At 38.9% G+C, this 15211-nt stretch overlaps 1 protein-coding gene and 1 long non-coding RNA gene across 6 annotated transcripts in view; one reads left to right on the top strand and one right to left on the bottom strand.

Moving 5' to 3' along the window:
* LOC103390374 (ADAMTS-like protein 1) overlaps positions 1–15211 on the top strand; it is an 83232-nt gene that overhangs the window by 17534 nt on the left and 50487 nt on the right. The window lies entirely within an intron of this gene.
* LOC112486953 (uncharacterized) lies at positions 8234–10483 on the bottom strand. The gene is made up of 2 exons (XR_003049579.1): positions 10146–10483; positions 8234–8851 (listed from the first exon to the last, which is right to left on the bottom strand). It is a non-coding gene; the product is annotated as an uncharacterized LOC112486953 (long non-coding RNA).

Genomic DNA, 15211 nt, shown 5'->3' with positions numbered 1-15211 from the left:
GCAGTGACACCAGCATGCTTATTTGATACAACAAAGCCAACATGAGGGGGGGGGGCTGAGACTATCGCGTTTCCTTCAACTTGACACAGTCACATCAGGCCGCAGTCAGCTGACAACTTAATGACTCTCTCTCGTTCTGTTGTGTTAAATGTGTCTCAGGCTCCAAAAGCACTTTTTTAAAATGACATGTATGTTATTAAATAGTCATTGTGCTAAGTGTGGGCATTACTGCAGGCAACACATTAGGGAAAGTAAATGTAGAATTAAAAAAAAACCCCACTGTGATACATTCAAGGCCAAGTTCTTACTAACAGTCAAACACACACAGTCAGTTGTGTACACAGAGGAACAGGAAAGCACTTACTTGAAGAATGCTGGGTAATTCTTCTCACATATTTGGAAACTGCCACTACGTTTGCGCCGCTGTTGGAACAAGTTAAGAGTTATCTTAACTGACAGTAGTTTGTTTGGGAAAGAATTTCTCCAGTAGTTCTGGGTGAGATCTGACAGCTACGCCCTGACGACTGAATCTTTCCATTTTCAATGAACCCGAATGACCCTGTGTTAAATATAAAGTCACCAGAGTGCACAGCAGGAGAAGCTGCTTTTGGCCTATGCTGTTGCTTTGGATCAAAATTATTTTTTCTAAGATAACAGTGTTCTTTTTACGGGGAGGCGTCATGTCGTCCCTGTCCTGGCTTTTCTTAAAGCAGCAGAGGACAAACAAGACTTTTTGTCATTTACTTACCCTGTATTAATTATTGATTTGGATATTAGATTACTCATGCTTAATTGGTAATGTAATCACCAAGCCATTGAAGTGTTAGACTTGTAGAAAACATTATATTTTTAATGCATCTTAGGTTAGCTGTCAGCACTGTTAAGAAACCCACACAATAAAGCAAAAGTTGGCTTTATTTTAGTGACAAAGCTAAAATAGAGCCGAAGAAACTGTGTCTGCAGACTTAAATGAAGCTACACTCCCTCTCCGACACCCCTCTATTTACACTGCCATATTTTACACTAAAATGTATTTCCTGTTTGCACTCAGTGTTTGCAAAGAAGTTTAAGTACGGATCCAAGTGGATACCTATGCGCAATAATTAATTACACGATATATAAAAAATCTGTGAATTTCTCTCTTCTTGTAAATTAGTCACATATGGTCAGAAAAGTACATTTTAGTCGATTCTGACCTTAAATCTCTGCCAAAATCTGATGGTAATGTATAGAGATCAAATCAGAAATTCCTGCCCTGATGTAAGTGAATGTTCTGTGCACAAACAAACACCGATGTCAGCCTTTAAATACAGTGAAATAATATTCCTTAATGTACTGTGTAGTACTGTAGTAACAGTCTTGGTGATTACTGGGCTGCAGTGCAAGCACCGCTCCGAACCCCAAACTCCCTATAGGAAATAAAATACAGTTATACAGAGGAATAAGTGCGGCTCTATTCCCATCCACAGTCACATATAGTGAGATACAGTATATCCACGTACAGTACATAAAGTTAGACAAACAGAGGCCTCACAGTGGACTCACACAAGGTGTCAAATAAATCTCCCGTGGCATGTTTAAGAGTTTAAATGGCGCCTCCAATCTGTCTTTTTAATACACAGGGAATGTGAATGTGAATTGTGCCAACTCACACCAACACCTCCCTCCCTTCCTCACCCTCCAACAGTTCTCCCCCCTGCACGCCATCCTGGCTGCATCCCAGACGTCATGGACGTCATTCATCAAACCGCTCCCTCTCGCCGGCAATTACACAAAAATGACAGGGATGTTTGAACACCTCTTCTTGATGTGCAATTATTGTCACACGTCCCAGCAATTATCCTTCATTATGAGAATTAGGAGACTTGTTTTCTGCAGGTTCAGATGTATTTTTATGTTTTTACGTAAGATAATTGTCATACCACGTCGACCTTCCCGGTGAAATTCCTCCAACTCCTTTTTGGTGTGTGACATTTCCCTGGGATAATTGGGTCCTTTAGACTATGAGCACGGTGACAACACCATGGATGGACAACATTATGTTGTCAGATTACGTGGACCAATTCATCCTAGCCTGACAACACTGTCCCTAATTTTTTTTTTGTATGTGTCACAGAAACAGTTCCCCTGGGATGTTTGTCATATTTTTAGGACCCCAGACAAATCACTGGGTTTCCCCCAGCTCATCTGTCAGAGCCGAGACCATGTTGTGGTTGGTTTGGCCGCAGGAGAGAGTCGACTGGAGAAAGGATGTCTGGGAGAGGCTGCCAACTGAAGACGTTATTGTAAACATTTGTTCTGCTACGACCGATCAGTCTGAACCGGCCGTAGCTGAATGATTGGTCAAAGTTGGCCAATCATTCAGCTACGATGATTGGTCAAAGTTGGCCAGTTTAAAAAAAAAAAAGTCCCTACATAAGTACCGAGAGCATCGAACGTATTTGATGCAACAGTAACATGACTGTCGGCGAAGTCGATCTGCCAAGGATATCTTCAAGTCCTTTGATGTGTGCTATAAAAGATAAACATCTGAATCTGCTCAGTTGACAGACACCGGTTATTTTTTCATTGCGTTTCCTCTTTAGATGTCAAGATAAGAACAGGTGAAATAGGTGAAAAAAAAATAAAGTGGTTGGATGTTTTTAGAAATATTTTACAACATAAAAAATAACTAGACCACCATAACCATGCAGACATGTCTGAACAGGACTTTTACCCAGTAGATGTTTTTTTTTATTTTTATATTTGACTCTTGGTGCACCTGGGGCTGGATGAATAAATCTCACTCTGTTAAATTTATGACCAGTCCTGTCTCTGTTCAAAGATGAAGATATGAACGATTTGCAACAATTTCTAAAACTTAAAGTATCTTTAATAAATATACTTTATTTTTGATTGCAGTTGCTGCAAATTGACTAAAACTGGTCAAACAATTATTGTTTTTTGAAATGTTAGAAAAATATCAGATAATGATTATTGCAGAGGACTCGATATTATTTTGCTTATTCAAGAGTCCTAATGTTTTTATTCCTTGTTTTTGGTGCAGCTTTGAAGAAAAAGGAAAGAAAAAATCAGATAAAAACAATCAACACAGCTGTGCTTTCCAGAAAATCCTCAGTATCGTTGGCTGAAACTCTGGTTTAATTACATACTAAATATTTATTGAATTTCTCAGTCCTGTAATATTTTCCTAATACTTTATTTTACTTTACTTTTGTTTTTGCAAAAGATATACAGAAACACTTTACTTTGAGTTAAAAGTCACATTTTTTAAATGATAAAATGTATATTCAGTGGCAGTATGAAGTCACTTTTTGAAGTGATAAAATGTATATTCAGTGGCAGTATTGTAAAGTTATCATCACAAACAATCATCTGTTTAATACAAACATCCTTTGTTAGATCCATGCTGATGCATTAAAAGCTAACTATGCTAGTTTTAAATTTCCACCAAGTGTGTGCAAAAAAACATGCAAACACTTCTAGAGAGAATCAGCCGAGTTCAAGTTTAAATCTGAGACACCAAATCCATGCCCTCTGCTTTCTGAATTCTTTCCACTTTGTGCCCAGTGTGCAGCTGGTTGCCACTAATGCAGGAGCACAATTGAAAAATGGAGTGTGGATTATGGAGCCGAGCACCCGATGGTTAAAGATGCCACACTGCAGCCAGAGCTGCGTGATTGGCCTCGCTGTAAACCAGATGAGATCAGAGTTTGAGAATGCCGCAGATTATGGAAATTAGGACTGTTCGATGGTCAGGCTACTCCACAAATGAGGGGCTTAATTTGGTAGCAAGAATGCTGCAGAGATTTGATGGTAACCGCAGTAGGTGTTCTGGAGAGGAGCGAGGCTTTTAATGGTGCTTGCTTATGTCAGGGAAAACAGTTTAGGGAAAGTCGGCAGAACAAATTTGTCGGTGGAACAAATTTGTTTTTCAGAGATTGCTGTTTCTTCCCACTCACGTAGGCTACTGTTACAGACCCTTGATCATTTTGTGCATTTTATTCTTAAAGCCCTCAGGTCAATTACCAAGCGGGTCAATTTACATCTTTTTCATCAAAGTGAAAATTGCCAAAATATTTAGAAAAAAATATTTAGGACAAACCACATGCAGGGCATTCAAGGTCAGGCCTATTGTGACCTGTGACCTACCCCAAATTCTGTGCAGTGTAGTTCTATCTTTATGTTACGACGTTGCTGTGAAGGTGGTCTATTTTTCTGCTCCGTTTCGGCTATTTTTGCTGAATATTATCTTTCATTTTTGGAAACTGTTTTTCATCTGTTATTTTAAATGCTTTTGGGACAATAATTGTCATTACCAACTGAGCAAAGTTGTGTATTAATGTATGTTCTTTTGACTTTTTTTTAGGTTCGTTGTACTTTTTACCTTAACTATACTTATTTGAACCTTAACTATAGCCATTAGTATCAGACTTGTGTGGACTGGAAAAAAGTTTAGTGCAGACCTGTAGTTGGAACATTGTTTCACAAAAATAAATAAAAAGTGTTTGCATCATTTTTCAAATATTTGCAGTAAATACTTTTGTATATGTAAATACATTTGTAATGATGATAAACATAGGAAAAAGTACTTTCTTTGTGTTTCTAAGTAGTAAGAGGGCTGGCCTTACTGAACATCAACTCTCACTACTGCTACAGTATGTTACTAATGACATTTTGGGACTTACTAAAAACTGTGACCAAAAAGTTTGTTAAACATATTTTTATTTTTTATTTTTAATGGGAAAAAATAGTCTTAGGTTGTCTTAAAGAGGAAACATAAGTCTTAAGTATAAAATGAAAACACTAAGGTTTTGGCGTACCACACCTTTGACTAACCCTTCCTCATTAATCATGTGGTGGCAATCACCTTCATGTGTGAAATCACCTTGGTGTTGTGAAGTGGGCGTGCAGGAGCGCAGATGTACTCAGCAGTGAACCCGTTGGCCTGATGCATGTGGAACATTTGGATGTAGTGTGCCACCCAGCTGCCAGTCCCTCTGCGAGCTGATGTGATGAATGAGGACAGATGTTTGCGAGTATGAAGTAAATAGTTTTGACTGACAGTGTAACTTGGGATCCAGTGCTCGGTTTTTGGCTTTCTGGGACGTAGTGTGCTGCTCCGCTATTAATCTCCGGTGCTGTTTTAGTCCGTGTGGGCACGTTCACACTCTCGACGTTGCACAAAGCTTCATTACGCATGGAGGTTGGCGGTCACAGTTGCTTAACACCAGCGGCCGGAGCCAGTAAATTGATCAGACTAATGAAAAGCTGTGAGGGAGAGCTGTCACGCAGCTGCTGCAGACTCCTCTGTGTCCATGTCTGATTGTTGGAGGGCTGCCAGTGTTGTGTGAATGTGATAATATGCAGCATTCCCTCTCACTAGGCTGCAGAGATTGTTTCCAGTGATGCCTTCATGGGTGATTACAGCATATACTTATGCATGACCAGGATAACATTGAGTGGTGGACAAAATAGCAGATCTGTTCAAGATGTGTAAATATGACTTTAATAATGTATATACAACCAACAACAACCCATCCATTCAGTTAAAAAAAATGAAAGTTGATCTGCTTTCGCCTACAGCATGGGTCTTCATCCACCTCTGTTATTTTCCGTCTTAGCCCAGGAAAGCTTGATGCACTTCTAATTTATGAATTCATTATTCTTTCAATCTTTACAAATACTTTCCGAGTCTTTAACTATGGATTTGTAAGCTGATCTTGTTGTTCATCCAGCAGGGATCTGAGAAAAGCATCTGGACCTTCAGCCCATGCATCAGCTGTCCTCTGAACTCTTATCAGACCCTAACATAGGCAAAAGAGATGGAATATTTTATCATCCAATGAGGAGTCCAACTTGGAAATATTTGGTTGGAATTGTCATCAGGGAGTCAGGAGGAGTTTAGGAAAATAATACAACGACTGTTTGGACCTGCAGTGCAGCAGTTGTAAGATTGACTTAGGTTGTAAAAGCTCTTTTCATAACAACTAGAGGATATTGACACAAGTTACCATTCATCTTTTGATTAAACTGTTAAAAAACCAATAGTTTAATTACAAACAGAATGGTACCAACTCAGTTCTAACCCAAATCCATTGACTTTGTTATTTCAAATGTTTAGAATCATCTTCTTTTGATGGGTTGTCATCTAACAATGAAAGGTGGATGAATTCAAATAAAAAGATAGACAGCCACAGTCTGGTCTCATTAAACCTTCGTTAAAAACTCTCACCGTCGTCCACTGGTGCTTGTTTCGATTCCATTCTCTTGTATACTTTTCCCTCATACAAAGTGGAATCAGCCATCCATCGTCAGACGAGGCAGCAGACTTTTTTGTCCTCAGGTGGGCGTGATGGAAGATAAAAACCATGTTTAAAACCATATCAATGTTAATAGAGTCTTTCACCTGTTGGACAGAAAACGTATCTGCACGATTACAGCAGGAGGGCATTAGGAAACATTTCTCAGGATTTAGGTTCTTCAACCTGGCCCTCTTCCTCTTGATTCCAGATGTGGGTTTTTTTCAGGAGGACGTTTGTTCTGTCTAATGTAGTGTCATAATGCATCGTTTTAAAAAGTGATTTTGGAGGCAACGTGGTTGACAAATAATGCCTCGTTTTAAAAAGTGATTTTGGAGGCAAGGTTGACAAGTAGTGTCATAATGCATTGTTTTAAAAAGTGATTTTGGAGGCAAACATTCTTAAGCCAAATTGTTTCAGTGAAATGAGCACAGACAGATATAAACAGAGACATATTTTGCTCATGGTTGCTAAACGTATAAATAAAATGTTTGTTGCATCCTTTGGAAAAACAACCCTGACTTTTTAGCAGTGGTTTGGAGTTAGGTTTGTTACTTCACACTAGTGGCAGTTGTGCAGCCTCACAGACTCTCTCTTCTATATCATTTACCTAATTGTGATATAAGTACTAAGTATTTACATAATATAGCTCGTGTTTTTTAGTGTTGTGCTAAATGAGTAGCTGTGTGTGGCAGGCAGAGGTGGGTAGAGTACTCAAGTAAAAGTACTGTTACTTCAGAATAATATTACTCAGAAGTAAAAAAGTCATCCAAATAATTTCTTGAGTAAGAGTAAAGGTACTGTAGTGTGATGATGTGAGTAACATCTGATTTATTTTATCAGCTAGAAAAAAGTAGGAGGAGAGTTTATCCTATCAATAAAATACTAAAATAAAACGAATTAAATACCTTAAAATAAACTTTAGGTAAATTCAAGTAGGCCTACTTCAAGTAAAAGTATAGTGAATTAAAACTACTCCTAGAAGAATTTTATTTTGAAAAACTTACTCCAGTAAATGTGACTCGTTAATACCCACCTCTGATGGCAGGGTTATTATAACTGTGACATTGAAAGTGGGTGAAATAGGAAGGTCATGTTTTGGGACACAGTTCCAAATTAGCTGGCACTAAAGGAGTGGGCAGACACTGCAGAAATGTAAAATAATAATAACATGTCTCCTATTAATGTTCTGGTCTAACTGGCATGGTTTCTACCTAAAAATGCCCTAATCAAAGAATCCTCCAGACTTCTTAAATTCACCACTGAGGGAAAATGATGTGGAATCATCAGTACCGTGGCTTTGCTGAACTCAGAATAAAACACCACAGCGCCGTCGCAGCCCTGCTTGCTGTTTGCCGAGCCGTCAGAACTCCTCTGCGGTCTTTATTAAAAACCAACACATTAAAAATAATAGCAGTTGTTACCTGATCAGGATAAAACCACATGACGTCTGCTGCAGAGATTAATGTTGGTGGTGAAGCTATTTTTTGCATGGAGACGTGTTCAGCCGGCCAATGGGATAAAACAAGGTTTTATAGCTGTGTCTGTTTGGACTGTATCTCAGCCCCGGCCTGTTCATCGTGTCCCTGAATGTAATTCGCTCCTGTCTTCGGTGGACACTGCATGCTGAGGCTTTGTGACCTTCCACATGGTCAGCAGGTGGAATTAGCAGAAAATCTGCTGCTCGCTAATATTTCACCCTCAAACTGATGGAGTGATCAAGTTGCAGTCAGCTTCTGGTCAGCCTGGAAGTGCAAAACTGTGATTTATTGTTAGGGCACAGCCGCTGTTAGCATTAAAGTGCTCATATTTGGTCTCTGTTTTTGTTGCACGCTGATATATTTTGGTTGGGAGTAAATTCAGCGGACAGTGGAGGGAAGAGGTGGTGACAACTTGGTATTGAGTGATTAATGATGACTTCTTCACATGGATTTGATCTCATTAGCTTTTACTGAGAAACCAGACGAGTGGACGTTCAGGCTCTAAACACTAAAACGTCTGTGTCCACTGATCAGGCCACAGCACTAACATTACCATTACCAGTTCCTTGATGTAAATGACCTGCTTTGGCAGTTCAAACTGAACCACAGTAACGTGGTACAGAACTTACTTTGTAGTACAACTACCTTTTAATGCCCTTGGAAATATATTTTAATTTCTGTTCTGTACCTGTAGAGAATCTGTCCAAAAAATCCAGGCTGAAAACATGATAACATAACAGATTTAAACAGAGAAGAAGCAGAAGTTTAAATAGTTACATCTTTTTCTTCTTGCAAACAATAATAAATTCACAATGTAGGAATGATAACACTCTACATGAATCACAACCTTCAAAACTCAACATGAACCAATGAAAACTAAACTAAAATAGATTTATATAATACATCTATAATAACTAAATAATAATATAGAATCAATTGTTAATCATCTCTATAACATATGACCAAGCTTTTAAGTGTCCATTTTATGACATCTTGTTGATCGTTTTGCAGCATCACTTCAGTGTCTTGTCCCACTTTCAGTTTCAGTTGAACAGATCGACAGCAGACCTGTGAAAACACACACAAAAAACAAAAAACATCAGCAATATTCATAATGACTGCATGTAATTGTGTGGTTTGAGTTTCCTCCTCTTTCACTAATACAAATCCAGATATGTAGGCTTTGAATTTCACAACCCTCACCTTAGAAGTGAAGTAAAGTCACTGGACCAGCCTGAGTCATACTTTACTTGCAAGGTAATTATTAACCTGAGTGGAAAAAAACCTGTCCTAATTAAATTGTACTGCTTTATATTTTCAGCAACACAAATTACCGTCATGTGTGGAAATGACCATCTTAAAAGAATGAAATTATACATGTTGCATATCATTTTAAAAGGAGAGGATTAAATGAAATTCTGTGTCATTAACTGATCATAAACAGACAACAAATCAATAATAGATTTGAATGGGTCCATTTAATTGTACTGTGATTTAATGTGTATAAAATTCAAGATGCTGGAAATGTTTTCACTTTGATGGCTCAACAGCAGTGTTGTGACTGATGTACAAATTTATGAACCTAAAATAGAAGCTTATATTTCAGCTTTGAGCCTTTTTAAATCTTGTACATATTATGCACATTTTCTGCTTAATAAATCAGTTCTTTGGTGTCTTAAAGAAAGGTCTGAAACATGCCTTGGTCAGCTCTTCTTCACAGCTCTTCTTTGATCCAGTCAAAACAGCCCTAGTCCAAATGCTTCAGTGCCTTAATAGTCATATTCTCAAATTTCCAATGGCATTTGAACCCCCCCCCCCCCGCTTTATAGACACACGTTATGCAATTTTTAAAAAATGTTAAAGGAGTTATTTAAAATGTTCATTTATATTTACATAAACACAACATCCTGCAGTGGTCCAGATATCGATACATTTTGAAAATAAAAGGGATGTAAAGTGACGACTTCTCCCGGCACAACCACACAGACAGACTTGGAAATGTTGAAATCATACAGAAATCAAATTTATAGAAGAGTCAAGTGGACAACTTGATTTTTTTTATCGTTGTTACCCTGTAATTACAGCTACCCCGTAATTAGTCATATTGAAAATTAAAAATTGTTGAATTAATCGACAGCCCTAGTTTTAACATGTTTTTGCAAAACATTTTAGAAAGCATTTGTCAGACCTTCCATGTTTAACACTGGCTTTAGACAAGAAGGCCAGAAAGCAGGTGATGCAGTTCCAGTGCACTGTCACATCGTTAAAACATAGATGTGTCTACTCAGTGAATCACCTGTCATTCTTATATAACTAAAAGGAGAAAGAGGAAGAAAAGAAAAAGATAAATTGCAGTCTTCACCTGGTGCCTCATAGTTTCAAACTTGAAAATTGGAGCAAATCACGTGACCAAAATCTTCACATTCTTGTCGTATGTTGAGGCGTCCTCCGTGGTCTTCATTACAAATGCCATATTTGGAGGATTGAAAAATTTAGAACTTCTCCTTTCCTTCACATTGAAATCTTTTGGGAATTTAGTGTTTCTCCGTCTGACCTGGAAAGACGGAATGCAGTCATTTCCAGGTGGAATGGTAGATTCCACAGACATGGCTCCGAACAAGGAGAACTAACACGACTGTTAAAACAGGTCTGTGCTGTCTGTCGCTTTAGTGTTGGCTGTAGCTGTGACGTTGTACTGCTGAATTATCAAAGCCTCTAGAAGGCGGAGCTGAATCACAACTTATCTTTCGTGTTTTGAGTTAATAATTGGTAGGCCTCAGTGGAGACCTGCGTGTCCATGTATGGGCATTGATGCCAAACACCTTCATTGACGGTTGTCCAGCTGTTATCATGCACATTTACAGGGCTTTTTTTTTTCCTCCAATGAATGCCTATTATTGGATAATAAAATACATGAGAACATGTACCCTCATACCTACCATATATACATGTGAGTAAGGTAATTTTGAACATTAGACCAGAGTATAATCAGTCCCATGTCTCGGCCTGCTCCTTTATGCTCTTATACACAGTATTTAGTATAAACAGAGTGTAAACATGACTGATTGGCTGAGGCTTTACATCCGATTTGTACTTTTGACTGATGTGCCTTGCTCCCTTGCACCAGTGTCAATTTTTCAAAGGTATATGAATTGATAAATGTGCTCGTTCATACGAACCAGGTTAAGGTAGTCGTCATGCATCATTACTGAGGGGCCACACATCACTGTGAGACATTAATACATTAGCGTGACAGAGTGTATAAGCAGAGAAGGACGTGATGACAGGGCGTAGAGGAAAAATGTCCAACCATCAAAGGAAGTTTTTTTTTTTCATCGTCTTTGCTCATCATGAGAAATGACAGGAGTTGGAGCGGACAGAAATGGAGACAAGTTGAACTTCTCGCCACTTTTCGCTGGTGGATGTAGTTCAGTAAATCAAGGGGAAGGAAACCTGGCACAAGAGGCAGGGGTGATGTGGATCTTCAAAGGCTGGTTGAAGACAAACCTGAAGATAGATAAATACTCCACCCCAGACTGGAGAAATCAGTCAGTTGTTGCTTTACAGATATCAAGTGCTTTTCATTTTCATTTTAAATCGCTTATTTGAACGTCTTATTTCCTCATCTAAGCTAAGACTACGGTACATCTGGACCTCTATGACCCTTGGCATTAGGACTCCTAAAACCTTTGACCCCAGGCTTTGGTGCGTAATAAGAAATATTAACCTGGGCAAACTCTAATCCTAGGGCTTCTTCATGGTGAGTGTAAAAGTACACTGTGAGATTGATGTGTGTGTGGGAAGCCAGTGAGAGGAGCATCAAACGTTTCTGACTGTGATGAAAGGAACCCTGTTTTTTACCTTAGATGAAGATGGAAGGGAAGAGGAGGAAGAGAGGGCCACAGTGTTTCCTTCTTTTCAACTGTGTTCACTGAAACCTTCCCATAAATCCCCTTGAAAGTGGATCAGCAGAGTGCCCTTTCCTCCAGGTTCCAGTCAGACAGGAGTCTCTTTAAAACATGGGGGGCGGGGCTTCCTAATCTAAACATTGGACAGAAACATATTGATCAAATGGAGCGCTGCATGAAACACAAGTCTCGGTTTGGGCTGGGTGTAACAGAAAAAGTCAAAGGCTTTCACAGTTTCAGACCAACAGTGTGAGCTGGCACCACCTTCTGGAAAAGGTTTATTTTGAACATGCTCTCTGCTTGTTATTACTGTTGATTATGTGCTGTTGAAGACACACACTTGCCCTGGGTTCACTTCCTCGTCAGCCTCCTTGTTGAGATGTCCTCTTTGAAATTGAACTCGACTTGACGTGTAATGAGTTACCGACCTGCTCTAGTCGCAGCCTTGGCTTAGAGGAGGTTTACTTAATTGGATTTAAAATACATTACCTATGTGTACTTTGATTACTTTCATTCACACATGCCTCTGCAGAGGTGTGTGTTTTCTTGACCCCTGTCAGATTCATGTTTTTAAAGTTATTATGTGATGTTTCCAGTCCTAAAAACTCTTTTACGTCTTTTACAGAGAAGGCTTTAATGTGGATGGGTTTAAAAGATTTAAGTGAAAACTAAAATGTATTGTAACTAATATTCTGACACAGAACTATTAGGAGAAAGCAGCAAAGTCTGTGAACTACACAAAGAGAACTCTCTGTTTCTCTAGAAGCTGCTGCTGAATGTGCTTGGCCTCCAGTCTTTTTTGCAACACCCCCACCTCCCTTCCCCGCGCCCTGCCACCACCCACACACATTGTTACCTTCACAGCTATTGCTAAATAAAATAAAAAACACACTCCCACGAACTTTTGAACAGTGCCATTCCTGTTAAAAACTGATTTTCTAATCAGGCAAAGGAAATAAAATAATGCGAAACATGGTTACATGTTCTTTGAATTAGCTTGTTAATTTTTTTTATTTTTTTTTTTGGAGTAACAATTGAATAATCCCTGTCTGATTCACATTTGGTCCACCTGAACTTCATAGATTGTTTTTCTTAAGAAATAATAATAATGAAATAGTTACATGATTTAATTATAAAGTAACCAATTCACATAACCAGTCTGTGCACTTCTCTGCCTGTTGGTCATGTGTTCGTCCAGTATTATTGAACAAGATGTTTTTTTTGTCGAATGCCACATTTTTTAAGATACTAAACAAAACAGTATCAGCTGTCATGTATCATTAGCCTGTGGTTCCATATCTGATGTCTTTAGGAGGAATCGATGCAGACTTTAAAATGAGGAGGAAATGGTTGCCGGATCAAAATTCTGTCGAGACACTAAAAGAGTGTGAGAAAATAATTTCTGAGTAAAAAGACAAACCCTCCGAGAACGACACAACCATCCAGTTAACTGGGCCTCCATTTAGCCTTGAGCAAGGACATCTGGTCACTCGTGTGGTTTTGACTGTGACCTAACACACACACACTGACCTCTTCACAATGTTCATGTACTGTATGGGCTCCACTTATGTTTGCTTTACCCCTGCATTGTGAGGTCATTTTCAGCATCAGTAGAAGTGAAGACATGCTACAGTGCAACACGGTCAGCAGAGAGTTCGTGTTGTATTCAGATTTCCAGGATGTATTTTTAAATGAAAATGCCTTAAACCAAGTATGTGGTTTTACATATGAGATGTGCTGAAGTGCCTGGGGAATTGTGAAGGTTTCTTAAAGGTCTGAGGGAAAATGTTACAGTTTCTTGTTGTACTTTCTCACAATAAGGAGGATGTATGCACCTTTCCTGAAAAAGCCAAGCATGAACCTTTCTTCATCTTTGACGTCTAATGAGTCAATAATCACTGTTTCTAGTTTCTTATAGAGTTTTCTTCTATAATTCTGCCAAGTAAGACAAACAGTGATATTTTGCTGCTTCTCTGTATGTGGTGTTTAACTGTCACTCACCTATATTCTGTGCCTTGCTGTCTCCGAGGTAGTTTAACAGGAAGCAGTTAGCCAAGTATAAAGGTGACACTTGTTTTTTTAAAAGAAATGAATCTGATTAATTAATGCAGTGGTTGCCAACAGTTTTTGGCTTGTGACTTCATTGTGACATCACAGATTTCTGCCGACCGCAGAGACATTCCAGTAGTTACTGTCATTTGTGCAGTTGCATGATTACAGCAGCAGCCTGTCAAGATGAGCCAGCTCAGGTATTTTTATATGCTGCATTTTATTTGAACCCAATAAATACTCATGAAAGCCAAAGATAAAGTTGTTTAAGATTGGGTTTTAAATTAGAATTAATAAATAATAGACATTTCAGACGACCCTACGTGGCCGTGACATCAGGGATGAAATTGAATTAATGCAATGTTAATTTTGATATATTTAATTTTCATTGAAAAAAAACAAACAAAGAAATATGATTCATTTTCTGACAGTTGCCGTACCCAGTGAATTTCCCCGGTGTGGGATGATTAGAGGTCTTATCTATCAAAAATGAGCCTGCACATTATGATCTCTGAGACTTGTGCTCACAGTTTCATAGCGGTGACTTACGTTGTTGTGAGTGCTGAGTGCAGGATTTTGGACCAGATCTTATTTGTCTTTTTTAGGTTTACAACTTTGTGGGCCATTCCCACAGAATAGTGTAGTTGCAGTGGCTGTTTGTTTTTTTATGACCGTAGGCCTAAAGAGCTCCTCACAATGCGGAAAATGTCAAGTTCCCTAAACCTGTCACCCTTTTCTGCTATGCAGTGCCTTGGCACATGCCCAGGAAGCAGACAGTTGACCCAGGTCATAGCAGGGTGTTTATGACACATGGGGAGCAGCTGAAGGCCCCTGCAGTGGATTTGTACATTCTCTAGAATGCGGGGCCCACTGTGCTGCTAATGGGCCCTATCTGAGCCCCCGCCCCATCCATGTCCCTCAGCCCCTGTTCATCTCCCTAAAGACGAGTGCCTTCTGCTATCAAGTCTTGTGCAGTGATTTCTTCCAGAGCTGTCGACTCGTCGCCCCCGGTCAGGAGGTGACTGTGGTTTAGAGGACCAACAAGAAGAGAGAACATCCTGTTGAGAAAATGATTGCAAACAGAAACAGACATTTTGACAGCAGTCTCCTTTATACAGTCTGTTACTGGTGTTACCCCAGAGTGATGTGGTGAATGTCATAGCTCTGCTAATATGCTAATATTATACTATAGTATTATAGTATGCTAATGCTAATAACTGTGCACATATTTCTACTGCTTTCTTTTTCTATTTTATGCATATAACTATGCTTAAATAAATTAATCCCATATAAATGTATTCACATTTTTGGTAATGGTTTTGCTGAATTAGACGTAATTGTAAACACCCGTTAAATGTTTTTTTGTGTTATTTTAATGCTACAGTTACATCTTACTAACTTTTGTTCAAATTCACAGTTGAGCCTGTGAAAATGCTCATTCCACTGCTGCTGAACATGAACAGCTGCACGT

Source organism: Cynoglossus semilaevis, chromosome 1 (genome assembly GCF_000523025.1).
Source record: "Cynoglossus semilaevis isolate Cse_v1.0 chromosome 1, Cse_v1.0, whole genome shotgun sequence".
Classification (NCBI taxonomy): Eukaryota; Metazoa; Chordata; class Actinopteri; order Pleuronectiformes; family Cynoglossidae; genus Cynoglossus; species Cynoglossus semilaevis.
Note: the sequence above shows the minus strand (reverse complement) of the source record. Positions and strands in the feature narration are given on the sequence as shown.